The following is a 24,101-nucleotide window of genomic DNA, read 5'->3' as shown; positions in this document are numbered from 1 at the left end:
AGTAATCAAGACTGTGTGGTACTAGCCTAAGGACAGACGTATAAATCAATGGTATAGAATTGAGGATCCAGAAATAAACCTACACATCTATGGTCGATTCAGACAAGTGCCATGGTGCCAACACCATTTAACGGGAAAAAGAATAGTCTTTTGGACAAATGGTATCCAGAAGTGTTAAAGAATTCTTTTAACTAAACAATAAAATTACACAAACAGCCCCATTAAAAATGGACAAAAGAGGGGCATCTGGGTGGCTCAGTTGGCCAAATATCTAACTTTGGCTCAGGTCATGATCTCACGAATCGTGAGTTAGAGCCCCACATTGGATTCCATGCTGACAGTGCAGAGCCTGCTTGTGATTCTCTCTCTCTTTCTCTGCTCCTCCCCCGCTCTTGCTTTCTCTCTCAAAATAAATAAATAAACTTCAAAAAAAGCTGTAAGACCAGATCAAACAAAAAATAGCCAACAGATTTGAATAGATATCTCACAAAAGAAAATATATAAGTGGCCAATAAGCACATAAAAAGATGCTTACCACAGTTAGCCATTAGAGAAATGCAATTAAAAACCACAATAAGATACCACTTCATACTCACTTGAATGACTGTAATCAAAGACTGATAGTAACAAGTGTTGATGAGGATGTGAAGTATTATTGTTGGTGTGTGTGTAGTGATGCAGCCTCTGTGAGAAAAAGTTTGGCACTTCCTCAAAAAGTTAACCATAGAGTTTCACTCTTAGATATATACGCAGGAGATCTGGAGTATGTAAACACATAAACATGCACACAAATGTGCACAACATCACTATTAATGATAGCCCCCAAATGGAAATAACCCCAAATGTTCCTGGACTAATGAGAGGATAAATAAAATGTGGGATGTCCATTCAATGGAATATTATTCAGCCATAAAAATGTATGAAGTCTCAGACTTGCACTGGATGGATGAACCATGAAAACATTATGTTAAGTTAAAGCACCCAGACATAAAAGATTACATATTGTATTATTTCACTTATATAAAACGTCCAGAATAGGCCACTCCATGGAGACAGAGGATAGTTTGGTGGATGCCAGGAGCTGAGGAAAGGAAGAAATGGCGAATGACTTCTAATAGGGAAAATTTGGGGGGATGATGAAAATGTTCTGAAATTCTATTTTTTTTAATGTTTACTTATTTTTGAGAGAGAGACAGCACTCATGCTCATGCAGGGGAGGGGCAGAGAGAGAGGGAGAGAGAGAATCCCAAGCAGGCTCCATGCTGTCAGCACAGAGCCCAACACAGGGCTTTATCTCATGAACATCCAGATCACGATCTGAGCCAAAATCAGGAATTAGACACTTTACCGACTGAGCCACCCAGGGGCCCCATAGATGGTGATGAATATTCACCCAACCTTGTGAATATACTATAGGCCATTGAACTGTACACTATAAATGATGAATTCTACAGTATGTGAATTGTATCTCAGTAAAAGAAATTTTAAATTATATATAACATAAAAAATAAAAAGATGAATTATTAGTATCAAATCATTGCTCACACACACAATTTTCTAATGCCTTGTTCTTACAGTGTTGTTCATAGGTCGGCACGAAAGGTATCACCTGCGAGTTTAGTACCTGAAAAATCTCAGGCTTGCCTCAAATCTGTTGAATCAGAATCTGCATTTTAACATGATTCCCCAGGTGATTCCTATGCACATTAAAATTTGAGAAGCACTACTCTAATCCAAGAGTTTTCATTCTCCTATTTTAGGGTGTATGTGAAAAAAATTAAGTGGTAAGTCCAAAAGACATTCTAATTTCCTTTGGGGAATTACATCTCGCCCACTGTGTGCCACGTTAGTGATATGGTAAATTCAGATGCCCTGGATTGGCCTTCAGAAGTCAAAGGGATCCGGGAACATCCTTTCCGTTACTGCTGATCCCCCTCCTCCTCCCTGACTACTCTTTTCTCAACACGCCCAACCTGACCCCACCCAAGGATGAGTTGGTATAGGATCAACCTTATCAGACTCCCTCTTCTGAAACTTGGAATATCGAGGGGAATGACTCAAAGAGAGAGGAAACAGCTGGGGTTCTGTCTTTCTAGGAGCCCCCTCTAATGGCTTCATGTTGCTTTCTCCAAACTTGTCTCCCCATCAGTTTGGTGAACTCCTGAGGAGTTTTCACATAAATGTCCCTTTGTTTTGTTTTGTTTATGTTAGTCAGAGCTAGATTTTGTTGCTTGCAAAGAATCGTTTGACACACCACCCTTTAATACTATAACAACTAGCTGGAATACACATATAGTTCTAATGCTTTATTCGCACAGTGTGGATTCATGATCATGGCTATCATATTACTAAGTATTATATTTATTATTAATAGGTATAATTATGATTGTAAATAACTAGCCAGAGATTAAAAGCTAGTAAGTGGCAAATGTCCATCAACTGATAAATGGATATAAAATGTGGTATGTGTATACAGTAGAATATTACTCAGCCATAAAAAAGAATGAAATCCAGCTATTGGCAATGACATGGATGAAGTGAGAGAGTATAACAAAAAGCAAAATAAGTCAGTCAGGAAAAGACAAATACCATATGATTTCACTCATATGTGACATTTAAGAAACAAAACAGTTGAACATAGAGGGATAAAAAAGAGAGAGAAATCAAGAAACAGACTCTTAACTATATATATATATATATATATATATATATATATATATATATATATAACTATATATATAACTAGTTTTTTCTCTAGAAAAAAACTGACAATTACCAGAGGAGAGGTGTGGGGGACAAGGGGTGGGGCCCGGGGCAGGGCATGGGGAGGGGGAGGACATGGATTAAATAGGTGATGGGGATTGAGGAGTGCGCTTGTTGTGATGAGCACCAGGTGTTGTATGGAAGTGTTGAAGCACTAAATTCTACACCTGAAACTAATATACTGTATGTTAACTAACTGGCATTTAATTAAAACTTGGAAGAAAACAAGTAAATAAGTAAGTAAATAAATAAAAGTAAGGAGGCAGCGGGCAGGAATAAGAGAGAGTGAGAAACTGGGGCTCTTCGCCAATGTTGAAGCTGTGGAAGCCAGGCCCTGATCCCAGAGCCCAGAACCTTACACTGCTGAATGACACCTCAGGACTGATCTGAGCTCCTGCTGGCAGAATATGCTCATACGCCAATGTCCACAGTGGTATTATTCACAATAGCCAAAACATGGAAAGAATCCAACTGTCCATAGAAAAATAAACAGATGAACAAAATGTGGTATATACATACAATAGAATATTAGCCAGCCTGAAAAAGGAATGAAATTCTGACACATGGTACAACACAGATGACCCTGGAAAACATTATGCTAAGTGAAATAAGTCATATGCAAAACAAAAAATATCGTATGATTCCACTTCTATGAGGTATATAGAAGAGGCAAATTCATGGAGCCAGAAAGTAGTACAGTGGTTTCCAAGGGCCAAGAAAAGGGACAATGTGAGTTAGTATTTAATAGGCACAGAGTTTCTGGTGGGGGTGATGAAAAAGTTCTGGAAATGAAGAGTGGTGATGGTTGCACACCATCACCATCAGTGATGAAGGAACTTGACACTTAAAAATGGATAAAATGGTGCTATGGACTGAAAATTGTGTCCTCCCAAAAATTGTATGTTGAAGCCCTAATTGCCAATGTGATAGTATTTGGAGGTGAGATATTTGGGAATTATTTAAGCCATGAGTGTTGAGCCTTCATGAATGGGGTTAGTGGCCCTATAGAAAGAGACACAAGAAAGGTCTTTTGCTCTTTTTTGGCCACGTGAGTATAGTGCAAGAAGGTGGCCATCTGGAGAGCAGGAAGAAGCCCTTCACCCAAACCTGGCCATGCTGGCACCCTGGAAACTTCCCAGTTTCCAGAACAGTGGAAATATATTTGTCTTGTTTAAGCCACTCAGTCTATGGTATTCTAGCTCAGCAGCCTGAGCTAACTGAACAAAAGTATATCTTATGTCAAGTATATTTTACCGTAACTTAAAACAAAACTATTAGTATCCTAAAATGTTAAAATCTGAAAAAGAAAAGTGAAAGTATATATATATGTATATATACATATATATATACATATATATGTATATATACATATATATATACACACACACATATATATATATACACACACACATATATATATATATATTTGATGCATGATGCACAAATAATTTTATTGGTAAGAAGATGAGCCTAAAAGAAAGAAAGAAAGAAAGAAAGAAAGAAAGAAAGAAAGAAAGAAAGAAAGAAAGAAAAAGAAAAAAACAGGTCATGAGCTTATGGTTTGAGAGTTCGAGGCCCGTGTCAGGCTCTGTGCTGACAGCGCAGAGCCTAGAGCTTGCTTCAGATTCTGTGTCTCCTCTCTCTGCCCCTCCCTCACTCTCTCTCTCTCTCTCAAAAATAGATAAACATTAAAAAATAAAAAAAGATGAGCCTCTTCTAGTTTGAAGTAACAAAAACCCCAATCAAATAATTTTAGCAAACAAAGGGAATTGATGGACTCATGTAACTATGATGCCCAAGCTTAAGCCCGGATCCTGGGGCATATCCTGTGTACCATCTCTTGATGAGTTTTCGGTATGATTATGTCAACCTCAGACCAGCTCTCCTGACCTGGAGCTAGAGATAGCTACTTGTAGCTTCCACCTTCATCAGCTTTGCAGCTAGAAATCTCAGTGTAAAGAGGGAGCCTCTTTGCTGGCAAAAGTCCTGGAGAGAGCTCTGTGTTCTGGCTTGGGACTTGTGAACCAAATACTATGGTTGTGGGGGTGAAATGACTTGATTGGCAGGCTCAGCAAGCCTAAGCCCTTGGCCTACCGCTAGAGCAGTACCACCTGAATCACAGGCTTCCTCCAAAGAGACGCTAACACACAGAAAGCATATGTACAGTGTCCCTTCAGTGCCCTGTCCATATCCCCGTGGACCTCATTGTTCAATGGAAGCCTGAGTACTCACTGTAGGCAGCTGAGACCCTCTGCCTAGGACTCTGGCTGCCTGAGCAGAATAGGGGAGGGCTACCAGGGAGGTGCAGCTTTCAATCAATGACAAATGGATATGATGCATAAATACTACACCTGCCTCATTTTTTTCTTTTGTTTTGTTTTTTTCTTTTCTCCCACTATCACCTGGGTTTACCTCTAGGACAGTACACATCATTCTCTTGCAATTACCGCCCTTGCTCACCCGTGTCCCCATTTACCTTCCAGTTCCTTAAAGGCAGGGGACTGGAGTAAGTAGCGTATTAAGAGATTTGTCCAAAGTCACAAGGGTAATAAGAGACGAAGGCAGGATTTGAAGTTGAAGTCAGCTTCAACAACTAAGTTTCATGACTGCTACCCCAAATCACCAATTTATCTCCTGGGAGCACTCTACCATCTCTGGGCCCTTACATCCCTTCCGGAAGTCCCAAATGCTCATGTAGGCTCTTTCACTGGGGGTTTCAGGCTCAGCTTTAGTGTTCATTTAGGTGGGCTCATTGGGCCTGGTATGTCTTCTACAAGATGGACTCCCAACTGTGGGCAGGTAACAGCCTGAGGTCCCCTTGCTAGTGCATAGAAGACTGATAACCCTTGATTCATCCCTGGTGCCTTTAGCTGGGACATGTCACCCATGCTTCCATGAGACACTGAAAATAATTAACACACTCTGGGAAGATGACTCTGATGGGAGTCTTTCATGTGAGTGAGCACCTTCTGAACACTTCTTCCCAGCCAGGAAATATGGACAGGTGGCCTGGATATTTTGGTTGATGAGACTATATTTTTTTCTTTTTAAAGATTATGTTGGAGTGAATTGATTCAGTATTAATCTCTTGTAAGGGGAGATAAAAAACAAATTGTAATTGGGTAAAAACATGGTTATCATAGGCACCCCAAAAGAACCTGTTACCACTGAGCTGTGGAGGGCCAGGTTTTAAGAGCACTTCAGCCGTCTACCAGGGTAATAACAGCCATCTTAACGATGGTGATATTGATGGTGAGCAACCATTGTTTATGCTGTAGTGGGCATGGGGCTAGGCTAGTCATGGATATCATGACTTAATTTTTTTCATCATGAGAAGTGTATTCTTTAATCCCTTATTTCACCTCCCCCATCCACCTCCCCTCTGGTAACCATCAGTTTGTTCTCTGTAGTTAAGAGTCTGTTTCTTAGTTTTTCTATCTCTCTTTTATTCCTTTGTTCTTTGTTGTTGTTGTTGTTGTTTCTTAAATTCCACAATTGGGTGAAATCATATGGTATTTGTCTTTCTCTGACTGACTTATTTCACTTAGCATAATACTCTCTAGCTCCATCCATATTGTTGCACATGGCAATATTTCATTCCTTTTTTAAGGCTGAATAATATTCCATTGTATGTATACACGACCTCTATCCATTCATCTATTGATAGACACTTGGGCTGCTTCCACAGTTTGGCTAGTGTAAATAATGCTGCAATAAACACAAGGGTGCATATAATCCTTTGAATTAATATTTTTGTATTTTGGGGAAAATACTCAGTAGTGCGATTACTGGATTGTAGGGTAGTTACTTTTATTTAAAAAAATTTTTTTTAAGTTTTTTTTAATGTTTATTTATTTTTGACAGAGAGAGAGACAGAGCATGAGCTGGGGAGGGACACAGAGAGAGGGGGACACAGAATCCGAAGCAGGCTCCAGGCTCTGAGCTGTCAGCACAGAGCCTGATGCAGGGCTCGAACTCACAGACTGCAAGATCATGACCTGAGCCGAAGTCAGATGTTCAACCAACTGAGCCACACAGGTGCCCCTATTTAAAAAAATTTTTTTAACATTTATTCATTTTTGAGAGATGGAGACAGAGTGTGAGTGGGGGAGGGGCAGGGAGAGAGGGAGACACAGAATCTGAAGCAGATTCCAGGCTCTGAGCCATCAGCACAGAGCCTGATGTGGCTCCATACCATGAGTATGGAACGTCTTTCCATTTCTTTGCATTGTCTTGAATTTCTTTCATCACGGTAGTTTAGTTTTCAGAGTATAGGTCTTTCATCTCTTTGGTTAAGTTTTTTACTAGATATTTTATTGTTTGCACCTGCCTCACTCTTTAAGAGCAACAGTTCTGAGGCATGTTCTATACTCTCTTCCAGAGGTCTTCAGTGGGATTGAGCCCCAGTTGCCTATGATGGCAGTCAGCTTTTTAACCCAAATTTTCTGTTTTACTTCTCTACTTCTTGAGCATGATTTCCTGCTGTCACTTCCAAATAGTGAAATACTCCAATCCTAGTCTGTGGGGCTGAGTCTATGAAAATTCAAATTAAGACAACGTTTGTATCATGGAGGGTGAATTCACACTATGTCCATTTTATGTTAGGAAAATTTGTAGAGGCTATTTGGTATTATCTCTTCATTTTATTTACAACACTCAGTATTTGTTTAATAGTCCACTTAAACATAAAGAAAATATTTGTTTATCCAGAAAAATATATCAAATTCTATGTGGATATATTCATTTTCTAGGGCTGCCATAACAAAGTATCACAAACTGGGTGGCTTAAACAACAGAGGTTTATTATCTCACAGTTCTGGAGGCTAGAAGTCCAAGATTAAGGTCTTGGCAGAGCTGGTTTCTTCTGAGGCCTCTCTCCTTAGGTAGTAGATGGCTGTCTTCTCCATGTATCTTCATATGGTATTGCTTATGTGTGTGTCTGTATCCGAATCTTGTCTTCCTATAAGAACACCAGTCATATTAGGGCCTACCCTAATGTCCTTATTTTAATTTAATTACTTCTTTAATTACTTGATTACTTCTCTAAATCCTGTCACATTCTGAGATACTGGGGGTTACAACTTTAATATATGAAGTTAGGGGGCATTCAACCCATAACAGGAGGTATCTGTGTACTGTGTCATTTTTGCCTTTACAGGCAAATGCTTTACGAATAGATGACTTCCTTATCGTCTTCCTCTCCACGGATTAGTATAATATGCACTACAAAATAGTATCTTTTCTTTAAACTTTAAGGTTTAGCATTACAAAGTGGACCAAAAGAACTAAAGGGAAGAGATATTGAAAGCAAAGCACCAAAATACTACCGCAGGAAAAAATCTGTTAGCTTCCTGAGTAACACGACTGGGTTCTTGACAAATAGTCCCATCACAATCCCAGCAGTGAAAGGCACTCTGTCCTGGTTTTGAGTCTCCATAAGAATCACTAGCCAGAAGCTCTGGCGGTCTTTACCTCATCATCCCTGGAGATTTGATATGACAGATTCACTTTGTATCTTAAGATTGTAGTACACACTCATTCCTCTGTGACTTAAATGATGACATTGAGGTCCAGCAGATAATAGCATGATTTATGGCCAGCAGTGCCAGTGTGGCTATTATTCAGTGTTACATTATACACTTAGAAATACACTAATGCCACATCACAAGCCAGTGTCATCTTGATGATATTATGACCCAGGACTCAAGAAAGTATTTCATTAAGGAGACAGGTGGAATGTGAGACATAAATGCAGTGATCAAAGAGGCAATGAAATTTGTTTACTGCTGCCTAATATGTGACCTATCAGTTACAAAGCCCATCTCCACTCAACCCTGCACCGTTTTATATTTTGCCACAGCAGTGCCATCTTTCCTTACCCCTGGAATTTCTGACTCTTCTGGGCTTCATTTCTGCACATATTTCATAGCTCACAAAGCATGCTTAAATATAGATAGATATCTCTTGGTCAGAAAGTCAACCCATATGTGTTTGCTTTCTAATGCATGTCACCAGGCCACAGGGATTTTGTTTTGTTTTCTTTATAATAGAACTTTCTCTAGGCTCCTGATGTTTCTGATCTGTGGCGATCTGGGTCCTGTTTTCTCTTCCCCAGATGCACTTTCAGTTGTTGCCTTTTTTCAATCAATTTCCAGATGTCGTTGCTTATTCATTTTATTTCCAGCACATTTTATCCTTTCCTGAACTTTTGCATAATTCTCTTCTATGACACCTTCCTACTCCTCCTCCATGCCATTCAGATGAATTCCAGAAACCTGCTGCAATTACACCAAATTTAGTTGGCTTTTCCATGTGCCAAATGAGTCTGCCCCAGGTTGGAAAGTGAAAGGAATGACTGGTCTGCAGGAGGAACCCTTTTGCATGAGCTCCCAGCTGATAGACAAATGTTGCTTAGGTCCAAGGTCCAGGCTGACTATTGTGTAAAAGACTCTATAGAGAGGAAGAATGGTCACTGGGGCCCTGAAGTCCAAACCACAGTTTGTTTTAGAACTTTTTAAAAAAATAATCTCTTTGTGCAAATATCAATACAGTAAGCCAGAAATGTTTTTTAAATTACCTTGAGCAATACAAAAATTGTAAAGAGGTCTTGACTTTCTGTAATACTTCCTGCATTTGGCACTATTTGGAAATAAGATCTTTCAAATAAATTAATTCTTTAGACAGTTGAAACATGTCTGAAAGCCCCAAAGTGTTGCAAATATTAACCACTTTTACATAAATCTTTCTAGAATGCATTATATTTTAGGGCACACTGATCATAATCTAATGTTTTCCTAATGATTCAGGGTCAAGGCTATGACTATCAGTAGCCATTCCCTGAGGTCTATGAGATGTTAGTCTGCTTTCCTTTACACCAAGATTTCTCAACTTATTGTCATTTGGGTCTAGAAAATCCTTTGACGTGGGAGTATAGCCTGTGAATTTTGGACATTTAGCAGCATCCCTGGCTTGTACCCGCTAGGTCACAGTAGCGCCACATCTTCAGTGGTGATAGCCAATAATGTCTAAAAACAACTATGTACACCATCATCACATATTCTCAACATTGTATAGGAAGCCCTATTCAATACAATAGAAAAGAAAAAGAAGGGAAAGATAAAAATATTGGAAAACAGAAAAAGCACTATCTTTATTTGCAGAAGACATATCTATGTAAATAAAAAATTCAAAATGATCTGCAAACTATTAGAATTAATAAGTGAATTTAGAGTGTCACTAAAAACAAAATCAATATACAAAGTGTAATTGTGTTTCTATGACCTAAGGAAAAAACAACTGGAAATTGAAATTTTACTTATTTACTTACTTATTTATTTTGACGTTTTATTTATGTTTTTATTTATTTATTTTTAAAAACTTTTTTTTAATGTTTATTTTTGAGACAGAGAGAGAGACAGAGCAAGAGCAGGGGAGGGACAGAGAGAGGGAGACACAGAATCCGAAGCAGGCTCCAGGCTCTGGGCTGTCAGCACAGACCCTGACATGGGACTCAAACTCACAAACTATGAGATCATGACCTGAACCGAAGTCGGACACTTAACCAACTGAGCCACTCAGGCACCCCTAAATTTTAAAAAATACTGTATACAATCTCATAAAAAATAAAATAACTAGAAATGAGCCTAACAAAAGATGTATATGACCACTATACTGAAACTATGAAATATTAAAGAGACAGTAAAGAAGACCTAAATAAATCAAGACATGGAACATATTAATGGATTGGAGGAATTCAACATGAAGATTTAATTAAGATGATGAATTTAAAATTAAGATTAAGATTTGGGGTTGCCTGGGTGGCTCAGTTGGTTAAGCATCTGACTTCAGCTCAGGTCATGATCTTGCGGTTCATGAGTTCGAGCCCCATGTTGGGCTCTGTGCTGACAGCTCAGAACCTGGAGCCTGCTTCTGATTCTGTGTCTCCCTCTCTCTCTGCCCCTCCCCCACTCATTCTCTCTCTCTCTCTCTCTCTCTCTCTCTCTCAAAAATAAAGATTAAAAAAAAATTTTTTAAAGATTAAGATTTGATTTTCCTCAAACTTATCTATAGATCCAGTGAAATTGAAAGCTAAATACCAGGGAGGGGAAAAAATTATATGGAAATTTAAAGAACTTAGAAAGACAAATGTTGAAATAGAACAAATTTGGAGAAACAATACCACCAGATGGCAAGATGTATTATAAAGCTAGAGTAATTTAGAGAGTGTGATATTGGACCAATGGAATGGAAAAAAGAATCACATTTAAACCAACACATAAATACAATCAAATTTGTAGAATATGGACTAAATATAAATCCAACGCAAAAAAATTGCCACTGAAATTCTATAATGAAAAAAATGATAATTTTTAGTAAATGATATTGGAACTATTTGATATCCATATGGAGAAAACGAACCTTGAGGCCTACCTCATACCATACAAAAAAACCAATTTGAGTTCATCATAGACATAAATATAAAAAGAAAAAAAAAACATATAAAAAATGCTTTTGAAAAAATATACATGACCTCAGGCAGAAAAATACTTCTTAAGCAAGATGCAAAGGCACTAACCATAAAAGAAAATACTATTAAATTGGATTTTATTTAATCCTAAGAATTTATGTTCATCAAAAGACAAGAATAAGAAAGTGAAAAGACAGGTCAGAGAGTAGGAGAATATATCTATAGCACAAAAATCCAACAAGGACTCACATATGGAATATATCTTTTAAAAACTGTTTTAAACTGAGTAAAAGAAATGACCAGATATGTTGTAAAAGAAGACATACAAATAACCAATGAACATATGGAAATGGGCCCCAAGTTACTACTCATCAGGGAAAGTCATTTTAAGCCACAAAGAGATACCATCACATGTCAGCAGAATGAAAAAAGCTGAAAAGACTGACAATTTTACCAGGAGTTGACAAGAATGTCTGGCAACTGGGTTGCCGGTAGAAGTGTAAATTGGCACAACTCCTTTGGAAAACTGTTTAGCAGTGACTCCTAAAGTTAACTATCTACCCACTCCACCACTCAGCAATTACACTTCTAAGTATATACACAAAAGAAAAAAATAGTTATCCCCAGTTAGGGTCACCTGGGTGGCGCCATTGGTTAAGCGTCCAACTCTTAATGTTAGATCAGGTCATGATCTCATGGTCTGTGGGTTCAAGCAGCACGTCGGGCTCTGTGCTGACAGTGCAGAACCTGTTTGGGATTCTCTCTCTCTCTCTCTCTCTCTCTCTCTCTCTGTCCCTCACCCACTTGCATTCTCTCTCTCTCAAAATAAATAAATATTTTAAAAAATAGTTATGCTAAGTTGCAGGCATATCTATTCTATTCAATGTCCTTAATGGACAATGGAGGATGAGGCTTTGACTATCTTTTCTCCCCCATGTCAAACACAAGCACACACACCTTTTTATCCTTAATACAGTTTCTATATCATAGAGCTTAAAAATATCATGAGGCCTCAAATGGAAAAACCCAACAGACTGCCAAGCAGGAACAAGTGTTTTAAAACCTATACTTTTGAGTACAGTCTCTAAAATTCCAGGACATCAAAGACAATTAGACAATCCTATAAGCTACCTTAAAAATGGGCCATCTAGAACAGAAGGAGAATCAAATTTATATCAGGCATTTTAAAAGCAACATAGGTGACTGTTTTTAAAAAGGAGTGATACCTTTCAAGATCTAGAGGGATGTAACTTTAAACATAAATTCTATATTCAGACAAACTATCATCCAACAGTAAAGAAAAAATATGATCAGATATGTAAAGATCCTCTTGTATACCAGCTGTAAAGTACATGTAAATAATTCTCCCTGGAGTTGCTCAGTGCACACCTTGTGAAGTGTGTCTGGAAACCCTGATCCACAGATTCTTGAAAGTTCCCTAAATTCAAGAGTAACCATCAGAAGAATGGACATTTTCTCAACCAATATAGTAAAATTACACAATGACCAAGAAAAAAACAAAAAAAACAAAACAACAAAAACAACAACAACAACAAAAACACCTTAATTGCTCCAAAAGAAAGGAAGAATAAAATAATGTTTAAATGTGTAGAAAATAAAATATCATGGAACTGTTAGGAGAATTATCCTCCCATTGTAAATAATTAGAAAACTGGACAAAGTAAATGAAACAACTCTTTTCAGACATTGGACAATAGGCAGCATTGACCTGTGATCCCTGAGAAGAATGAAGCAAACAAGATGAGCCCTATGATTTTCTTGGCTTTCCGCCAGGTAGCAGTTTCTAGGCAGCTCAAGGAGGGAATTATACATAGCCCAGTATCCTCATTGAGTTGAGAAGACAGAAATTGAAATTCAGAGAAGTCAAAATGACATTTATGGAGCAGAGTGCCAGAGATGAGAAAACTGTAAAGGGACAACTATAAAGATCTGCAAAGGAGTCCTCTTTTGGCAGAGTGATGATCTACACAACCACAGAATAAAACTCTGTGAGGTTGGGAATAGGGTGAACCATTCCCGTAATGGGGCTATGAACAGTTCACCAGTCAGAGTGGAGAAACTTCATAATACACAGAGCATTCTGTGGAGACGGCAAAAAAGTCAGACTCTAGAGTGGGGCTAACCTAGCCCGAGGGTAAAGATTGTTTTAAACCCACAGGAGCAAAGTTTAAAAGAATCAAAAGGTTGAAACTGATCTGCATAATTTGATCTTGCTAGAACAAAATACAATGAAAGAACAAAATCAGGAGTGTGGAATCCAATGAGAAATCAGAAATAATCAGGCATCTAAAGAAGCGTAAGAGGGGCGCCTGGGTGGCTCAGTCGGTTAAGCCTCTGACTTTGGCTCAGGTCATGATCTCGCAGTCCGTGAGTTTGTCTGTGCTGACAGCTCAGAGCCTGAGCCTGCTTCCATTTCTGTGTCTCCCTCTCTCTCTGCACCTCCCCCACTCACACTCTCTCTCTCTCTCTCTCTCAAAAATAAATAAACATTAAAAAACAATTTAAAGAAGCATAAGAATGTCACATAACCACGATAAAAATCCATTGATAGAAAAGAACAGGAAATGATGAGTATGATAAATTTTCAGACAATGACTTTAAAATACCAGTAATTAATATTACATACTCAAAGATTTAAAGGAAAAAAATGAACATAATGAGAAGAATTAAAGATATAAAAATTACCTAAATGGAGTTTTAAAGGATAAAAAAAATACAAAGGATGGGATTAACAGAAGAAAAATCAGTGAACATAAAGTTATAGCAAGAGAAAATATCCAAAGAATGAAGAACACACAAAGAAAAATAGGATTTTCAAAAAAATGAATAAAACCCTAGTGACCCGTAGGACAGTATCAAACAGACTAATTTGCCAATAATTAGAGTATCAGTAGGAAAAAATACGGGGGCATGGAAAGACAGAAAATATCTGAAGAACTACTGGATGAATATTTTCTAAATTTAATGAAAATTATAAACATAAAAGTCCAAGAAACTGAACAAACATCAAGTAAAATAAACATAGGGAAAAAAAACACCAACTACCTTATAACGGTATTATTGAAAAAGTCATGACAAATTTTTAAATAAGCCAGAAAAATAGACATATTACATAGAAAGCTATACAAATTATAAAAGATTTTTGTCAGAAACTATAAAACTAGAAAATAGTGAAATGACATATATAAAGTACTATCAAAATCAAAAACATCAATGTAGAATTCTACAGCCAGCCAAAACATATTTCAAAAATGGAGGTAAAATACTTTGCAGACAAATCATAGCTTAGAAAATACATCACCAGCACACATGCACTAGAAGAAAAGATGTGCTTCAAACAGAAAAAGATACCTGATAGAAATGTGTAACTGCACGAAGGAGTAATCAGCATCAGAAATGGTAAATATGTAAGTAAATATGAAAGATACTTTCTTTGATTTTGTATTTCTTTAGAAGATCATTGACTTCATGGGGCACCTGGGTAGCTTAGTCGGTTGAGCATCAAACTTGATTTCGGCTCAGGTCATGATCTCACGGTTTGTGGATCAAGCCCAGTGTCGACCTCCACATTGATAGGATGGAACCTGCTTCAGATTCTTTCTCACCCTCTCTCTCTCTCTGCCTCCTCCCTGCTTATGCTCCTCTCTCTGTCTCTCTCAAAATAAATAAATAAACTTTTTTAAGATGATTGACCTCTTTTTTTTTTAACGTTTATTTATCTATTTTTGAGATAGTGAGCAGGAGAGGGGCAGAGAGAGAGGGAGACAGAATCCCAAACAGGGTCCGTGCTGTCTGCACAGAGCCCAATATAGGGCTTGAACTCATGAATCACAAGATCATAACCTGAGCCAAAATCAAGAGTCAGACGCTTAACCGAATGAGCCACCCAGGTGCTCTGAAGATCATTGACTTCTTACAGCAAAAATAGAAACAGTGATATAGGGACTATTATCTCCATTTTATAGATGAGAAAACTGAAACAGAGTGGTTAAGTAATTCGCCCAAAGTGGAAGAACTTACATTTGAATCCAGATAATCTTTGCATTAAGCCTCTATGTTATAAAGTATGATGTGCAATGTAGACTACAACATATATTATACAACATAATATTATATAATATGTAATTATTATACAATTATTATACTGTATGTTACATATAGTGTATTGCAATATATTCAAGTATATATAAACATTCCAATATACTATTGGAAATATAGTAATATTATTATATATTATCCAATAGTTCATTGTTAAATATAACAATGGTCATAACTGATAAAAAGGAAAAGGATATGAGATTGAAAGTGCTGATCTTAGTTTTATCTATAATGTCTTAATTTTTTTAACTTTATTTAATTCCAGTATAGTTATACAGTGTTATATTAGTTTCAGGTATACAATATAGTGACTCAACACTTCCATACAACAAGTAGTGCTCATCACAATAAGTGCACCCTTTAATCCCCATTGCCTATTTCACCCATCCCCCACTCCTCTCCCCTCTGATAACCATCAATTTGTTCTCTGTAGTTAAGAGTCTGTTTCTTGGTTTGTGTCTCTCTCTCTCTAATTTTGCTTTGCTCATTTCTTTTGTTTCTTAAATTCCACATGAGTGAAATCATATAGTATTTGTATTTCTCTGACTGACTTACTTCACTTAGCACAACACTAACTCCAATCATGTTGTTGCAAATGGCAAGATTTCATTCTTTTTATGGCTGAATAATACTCATATATATATATATATATATATATATATATATATATATATATACCACAACTTCATTATCCATTCCTCTATTGATGGATACTGGGCTGCTTCCATAATTTGGCTATTGTAAATAATGTTGCAATAAACACAGGGGTATATGTATCCCTTTGAATTAGTGTTTTTGTAGTTTGGGGGTAAATACCAAAGTAGTGCAATTACCAGATCATAGGGTAGTTCTATTTTTAACTTTTTGAGGAAACTCTATACTGTTTTCCATAATGTCTTAATTTTTATAAAAATGAATGTATCCAGGTAATACTTATGTAATCAAAAGATTTTTAACATGTAGGTAGAGCACACACATAGAAGAAAAGTTTATGTACCAATAATGAGTAGAAAGAACAGAATACAATAGAAAGAAAAGATTAGCATCAATAACAAATTCTTAGCTTGATAGCATTTCCACAAAATGAATGATTTAATATATTTTAAGTACACGTAATCATGTGCAAAAAATGAAAATATTTCTGTATGTGTCTTCTGGAGGAGCATGAGATCACCATTCTTACAACTAAACTTAAACCATAGAATAGATAACAGTAGCTAGCATTTTAATACTAGTCCACAGATGATTATGAGTTTGTGAATGCATTCTATCATTTAAACTGTTTATGAAAGATGACAATTCATTCAATATTCAGAAAAACTGTAGAGAGCACCAGGTAATATTGTAAAAAATAGGAATATACTATTTAATAAGAAATACACATAGCTCCTGCCTTCATGGAACTTGTAGTCCAAGTAGAAGAAGAGACTTTAAATTACCATTTAACAGAATTAAATCAACCATGTAACAGAACAGAGTTCAGAAACAAACCCACGCTTGTTTATGATGAAATTAATGCATTACAGGTATGGTCTTTTCAATAAACTGGATATGAAAAATATATTTATTCATTTTTATAATTATATATTTCACACCATACACAAAAACTATTTTTATATGGGTAGTAGAACTAAATTTAAAACAATAGGCTTCTAGAAAAATGAAAACAGGAGAATATAGTCATGATTCTAGGGTAGGCAATACTTTTTTTAAATAAGATACAAAAATCCACAAAGAAAAATATTGATAAATTATACTTCATTAAAATCAAGAGCGTCTGTTCTTAGAAGACACCCTCAGAAATCTGAAAGGCAAGCCAAGGACTAGGAGATAACATACAAGACATATTAAAAAATATACAAACACAAAACCCCTCACATATCAATAAGAAAAAAAAATGGTAGCCCAAAGACTTGAATAAGAATTTCACAAAACAGTATATACAAATGGCCAACAAAAGGCTTTTCAACTTCATTAGTCATTAGATGCAAATTATAAAACACAATAAAGATACCATTATGCACACACAAGAATGACTGAATAAAAAATACTGACAGTACCAAATGTTAGCAAGAATGTAAAGTCACTAAAATTTTCATACACTTCTTTTTTTAATATTTATTTTGAGAAAGAGAGAGAGCAAGCACACGCACACAGAAGCCAGGGAGGGGCAGAGAGAAGGAGAGAGAGAATCCAAAGCAGGCTGTGAGGTGGGGCTCTATTCCAAAGCACGAGACCAGGACCCAAGCCAAAACTTAGAGCTGGGACACCCAACCAACTGAGCCACTCAGGCACCCCAATTCTCATACATTTCTGGTGGGAGTTTAAATAAGTACAATGTCATTGGAAAATCGTTTGGCAATATCTATTAAAGCTAAACATATGTCTACCCTATGACCCTGCAATCCACTCCTACATATATGTAGAATAGAAATGTATAGATCTTCAAAAGCAAAAGACAAAAACAAGAATGGATATAAGGATATAAGAATATTAATCATAGCAGTAGCATTCATATCCGCTGAAAACTGGAAACACCAAAATGTCAGTAAACCAAAGAATAAATTGTGGTATACTCATTGAAAAGGATGGCAAAGGAAGATTATTGCCATACAAACCATGAATTTCACAAACATAATATTGAGCAAAAGAAGACCTCAAAAATACATACTAATTTATTTATTCTATGTATGTGAAATTAAAGAAAATACAAAAGTGATCTATGATGGCAGAAGTCAAGATAGTGGTTACCTTGAAGGCAGTTGTTCTTGGAAGAAGGCATAAGTGGATTTCTGGTGTGCTGCTAATGTCCTATTTCTTGGTCTGGATGGGTAATAAAATGGGTGTGTTTATTTCATAAAAATTCATCAAGATATACACCTATGATTAGTACACATTTTTGTATAATGTATACTTCAACTAAAAAAAATTACTTAAAGAAAAATCAGTAATTGTAACAGAGTTTTAGAAAATAGCAGGATGATATACAAGTACATCATGGAGTACAGAGAAATCAGGGCTGGAGTCTTCTAGGACATAATATTTAAGTTGAACTATAAGAATTAGCTAGGGAAGAGTGTGTGATGTGTGGGAGGTTCAAATGGGGAGACTCCTCCAGAAAAGGAAGAATTTGAGCAAAAGCTTGGAAGCATAAAAAAGCATAAATTATTCAAGATACTGACAGAAGATTGACAAGAGCAAAGAGAGCTGGGGCAGAAGTGACAAGAAGTGAGGCTGGAGACACACATAGAGTGGGGCCTTAAAGGCCAGATTAAGAGTTTTGAATTCCATCCCATGAGCAACAGAAATGCATAAATGGACTTTTAGCACAGACTGACATGACCTGGTTTATATTATGGGAAGATGGCTACCGTGTGAAGAATTGACTAGGAAAAAAGGAGAAGCTGGAGTGGAGAGACAGTTTAGGAGGTTGCTGTGGTAGTCCAGGTGAGAAATGACAGTGACATTTGTCTGGACAGAAGGAATAGAGTGACATTTGTCTGGACAGGATGTACATTGATGATTGGATGTAACATCTGAAGGAAAGCCACAAGTCAGAAAGGTTTCCCAAGGATCTTCCCAAACAATTGGGTGAATAAATATGCCAAGTTACTGAAATAAGAAAACCTGGAGAGTGATTGCATCAAGGCAAGAAGATGTATTCACTGTGGACATGTTGAGCTTGAGATCTCTACAGGACACCTAGGATGCGGTCTCAAATAGGCAGCTGGATATATAGATATGAAATTCAGGAGAGAGGCTTAATTGGGTTAGTAATTCCATTTTTTATTGATAACAGAATGCACAGGAGGGTAATATTGTGCTACATTAACATATACTTCCCCCCCCTCACAATTTTACCCCATAACCCTCCTTCATTCAAGCAACAGAACTTTACCATAAGACATTAATTGCATGAAGAGAACAAAAGTGTCAAATTCTAGAATTTCCAGTTAAGGCTTTGAACATTCCAAGATCCAAACTTTGCATAATAAACAACAGATTTGGAAGAATACACAATCAATTAGTTTTGCTGCCCCAGGAAAGACAAAAGGTTTGAGGGATGGGGTGGAAAAATTTAGAGAAATAACAGACCTCGGACTTAGGTTATTTCTCTGATAAGGAACCCTATTCATCATGTTCCACATCTACCTACTGAGTCTTATGTGGAGAAGAAAAAATAACAGAAATCCCAGATATATTAAGGGGTTAAATATCAGAGGAAACCATACCTTAGATCTCAGGTAGAGACCAGAGAAGTAACATGTCCTTCAGAGTTGCCTCAACGTGGCCCAGGGTAACCAAGCAAACCGGCCTCAAATAGCCTGAGTTTCCCATGCCCCAGTAAGGCACAAGAAGATCACAGATGCAGCTGAGAGAGAGAAGATCTGAATTCTAAGGACCTTTTGGTCAACATGAGAAAAACATGACAATGATTTCAATGGATTTATGATCAAAGAATAGATGGGGACATGGATGTATCAAAGAATCTTACTAAGATGCCATTCTCTTTTTTTTTTTTTTTAATGTTCATTTATTTTTGACAGAGAGAGAGAGAGAGACAGGGCATGAGTGGGGGAGGGGCAGAGAGAGAGGAAGACACAGAATCTGAAACAGGCTCCAGGCTCTGAGCTGTCAGCACAGAGCCCGACGCGGGGCTCGAACTCACAGACTGCGAGACCATGACCTGAGCCGAAGTCGGATGCTCAACCGACCGAGCCACCCAGGCGCCCCTAAGATGCCATTCTCTTGACCCTAATTTACCTAATGGATCAGTTAGCTCTTGTTATAAAAATGCTGCATAACAAACTATCCCAAAACTCAGTGGTTTAAAATAATAACCATTTATTTACTTTATATGCTTGCAGGTCAGCTGGGAGTTCACTGACTTAGGCTGCTGTAACTGGGGATAAGTTCTGCTATACATGTCTCTCACACTTTTCCTGGAATTAGTAGGCTAAGCCAGGCTTTTTTTTTTTTTTTTTCTAATGGTGACAGTGAAGGCCGGAGAGAGAGCAAACTCAACTCTACATACATGTTTCAAGACTCTGATCACATCATGCTTGCCAATATCCCACTGACTAAAGCAGATCCCAGAGACAAGGGCTGTGGATAATCTTGTCTACAATTGGAGGGCAATACACAGCTACATGATAAGGAAATGGTAAAGAATTGGGGCCATTAATTCTGTCTCTGCCACATCCAAACTTAGATGCAGCCACTGGAAGAGGGGGGGAAGAAAAACAATGATGGGACTGTAAACAAGGCAAAACTTGTTATAAAAAATAAAACCATTTGCTTCCACATTGCTTTCACATCTAGGATTTTGATTTTTTTTTACCGTTTATTCATTTTTGAGAGATGGAGAGAGACAGAGCATGAGGGGGGAGGGGCAGAGAGAGAGGAAGACACAGAATCTGAGGCGGGCTCCAGGCTCTGAGCTGTCGGCACAGAGCCCGACGTGGGGCTCAAACACACAGACCGTGAGATCATGACCTGAGCTGAAGTCAGATGCTTAACTGACTGAGACACCCGGGCACCCCGTCACTTCCAGGATTTTGAATTGAGATTCCAGCTGTGACAGATAGGAATATTAAAATTTGAGTAGAAACAAAATGCAAAGGAAGTCCATCATCTCATTCTGACGTCAGAGTAACATCACTAAGACACTATTTGATCTACGTTACAGAAAATAAGTAGGACTTCAAACAACTGAGGTTAAGCAGAAGCACAGAATTATGAAAATTATTTTTTGCAATGGCAAATATTTTTGTGGCTGCACAAGGTGGAATTATTCTCTTCAGACCAGACACCTACCAACAAGAGGAATCCATGGCGGTTGTTATCTTTCTATTTTCTCATTGCTCAGAAAGAAGGATGAGAGGGGCATGGCCTGCATTCTGCAGCCAGGAACTGGGCAAGAGGAAGGATATGTGTGTCGAGGTGGGAGTAGGTATGGGAGGTCTGAGATGGACAGACAGTTCATTCCCAAGTAAAAAGTAGACGGAGAGACGTAGGGGAAGCAGAGAGAGAAGCCAATAAAGCTGGAAAAGGATTAAAGAAAATCACAGGAGGACCCATTTAACCCTAATTTCTGTGGTTTTTCTGATGAAGATGTGGTGTTAATGGTTTCAGAGTTAATCAGAGAGCCATGTGTCTTCAATCTTAGATATAAACCAGATGAAAACAGACATCCCACTTAAGTGGTATTTTAGTGACACAAAGGCTGAAAGAAAAAAAAAAAAAAGATTTGCATAGTAATGACTCTATCATTGCTTTAAAGCTGTGCAGTATTTCCAGAGCCCCTAACAACCACCAAATCAGGAATTCAAACCACACCCTGGGAAGGCTGGGCTTCCTTTTGTTAAAAAGAAAAACTGAGGATCTCTGAGGTCAGTTACCCAGGCAGTGCAAATCAAAAGTCCTGACTCCCTCTAACCACTGGAATATTTGCCATGTGGAACTACACCCACCTAGGACATTGCCAAAACCCCAAGAAAGTACCATGACTAAGATCTGTGTCTTTTTCTGGGTACTATTTCCACAGAAAGCTTCTTATGTCTCTTCCCTGACATTTCACAAAATAGAGTTTTCTCTATTTGGAAAAATAGAGGAGAGGAAAAAATATGCCTGGGAAAAGGCCAAGTGTGAAGAAGAATTTGATTTTGGCATCCCATTTAAAAGTTTCTACTTCCTTCCCCAACCTATGTATGGCTTATTGCCGAACTAACACCACTAAGAGAATACAGTGTCTGGTTCTACAAAACACTACACCACGAGCAAAAGCATTGATCAGATGGATAAATAGTAACAATAGCTAATAATTAGTAAATTCCTACTATGTACCAGACCTGCTCCTAGGAAGTTTATGTATAAAACTCATAAGATGTTGACAATGAATTTATGAAGCTGGTACTTTTATCACCCCCATTTGATAGATGGGAAAGCTGAGGCACGAAGAGGTTATGTAACTTTCCTAACACAATAAGTGGCAAAGCCGAGATTCACCCCCAGAAATCTGATTCCAAGGTTCATATGCTTAAGCACTATGTATATGGATTCTTAAAGAAAAAATTAGAAATAATGCCACTCTCACATTAAACTTTTCCAGAGAATAGAAAAAGAACACTTTCCAACTTATCTTATGGGACCAAATAAATTTCACTTAGAACTGACAAGAATATAACAAAAAAGGAAAATTACAAGCCAGTCTGTCTTGTGAAGATAGAAGCAAAGCATACTATACCAAATATTAGCAATTGCTTTCAGAGAATTCTTGTAAATAAATAAGAGAAATACAATCTGACGGAAAAAATGGAATTTCACGGAAGATATCCAAATGGTAAGTAAACATATTTTTTAAGTGTTCAACAGCATCAGTCATCAGAGAAAGGCAAATTGAAGCCACAGTTTGTCCACCAGAATTACTAAAATGAAAGCGACTGATGATATCAGGAGTCGGTGAGGATGTAAAATAAAAGGAACTCTCACACACCATTGATGAGAGCATAAATTAGCACCCTTTTGAGAAGAGTGTAGAAGCATCTGCCAAAAGTGAACACACACACACACACACACACACACACACACACACATACCCTGTGGCCCGGAAATTCCACTCCTACATTTATACTCAACAGAAATTCATACGTGCACACCAAAAGACATAAACAAAAATGTTCAAAGCATCTTTATGCATTTAGGAAACAACCTAAATATCCATTAACAGTGGAATGGAGAAACAAATTGTGTTATATTTATACCACGAGGTGCTATACAGCAGTGAAAATGAAATATTGCTATTCACAAGAGCTTGAATGAATCTCACAAATTATAATGTTGAGCACAAGAAGCCAGACACAAAGTGCACATACGTTATGATTCCATTTATATATTGTTTTAAAATAGACAAAACAAATCTATGGTGATGGAAGTCAGAACAGTGCTTACATCCGGGAGGAGGCTATAGTGATTGGGAAAAGAAAAAGGAAGGTGTCAGGAATGCTTCATTTCTTGGCCTGGTCATTGGTTACGTGAAAGTGTTCACTTGATGTTCCAGGTCTAGTTTGAGAAGTAGCACCTTGGTGAGAGATGTGGGCTAATCCAAGTTCATGGTATACATTAAGTGAACATGGTTCAACCAGATGAGAAAGACATTAAGCAGAACTGACTTCAAAGTCACCTAAACATTCATTGCTTAATTTATTGAGTATCTAAAATATTCTGGAACAATGTTAAGTCCTGAGAGTGAAAACATGAAAAGACAAACGTCCTATCAGCAGATTGTTCACAACCTAACTGAAAGAGATGTGTCAAAATAATTGATTTCAAACCATAGTGTGCAATCATGGAACTGTGCAAATCGTTTTGAGAGTTTAGGGAAGCCAGGGAATTTCAACCTCCTAAGAGTTTTGCAGGTGAAAGGGCTTAATGGAGGGTGGCAGAGGGAGGGGGTCTGGGAGAAGTATTTGGCTCAGAATTGACAGCATTTGCAAAAGGGAACACAGAGAGATAGTACTGTGAATTCTAGGAATGTTGGGTGGGTATTTAGGAATGGCTAGAGCTTAAAATGCAAGACCCAGAATAGTGGGAGGTGAGGGGTGCCTGGGTGGCTCAGTCAGTTAAGCACCTGGCTCTTGATTGACTCCTGATTTCGGTTCAGGTCATGATCTCACCATTTGTAAGATCAAGCCCTCCCCCACCTCTCCCCCTGCCAGTCTGGCTTTGCACTGACAGCATGGAAACTGCTTGG

The 24,101-nt window shown here is 37.6% G+C and overlaps 1 protein-coding gene across 2 annotated transcripts in view; it reads right to left on the bottom strand.

Annotated features, from left to right (window-relative positions):
* Positions 1 to 24,101, bottom strand: part of ANAPC10 (anaphase promoting complex subunit 10) — a 312,895-nt gene that overhangs the window by 52,492 nt on the left and 236,302 nt on the right. The window contains exon 6 of one of the 2 annotated variants that reach the window (XR_006596715.1): positions 7,576 to 7,723. The exons of the other annotated variant lie outside the window; for it this stretch is intronic. The gene's annotated coding sequence lies outside the window, so the exon portion shown is untranslated. The remainder of the gene's footprint in view (positions 1 to 7,575; positions 7,724 to 24,101) is intronic. 2 annotated transcript variants of the gene reach the window in all.

Source organism: Felis catus, chromosome B1 (assembly GCF_018350175.1).
Source record: "Felis catus isolate Fca126 chromosome B1, F.catus_Fca126_mat1.0, whole genome shotgun sequence".
NCBI classification, from domain to species: domain Eukaryota; kingdom Metazoa; phylum Chordata; class Mammalia; order Carnivora; family Felidae; genus Felis; species Felis catus.
This window is presented reverse-complemented; position numbering and strand designations above follow the sequence as displayed.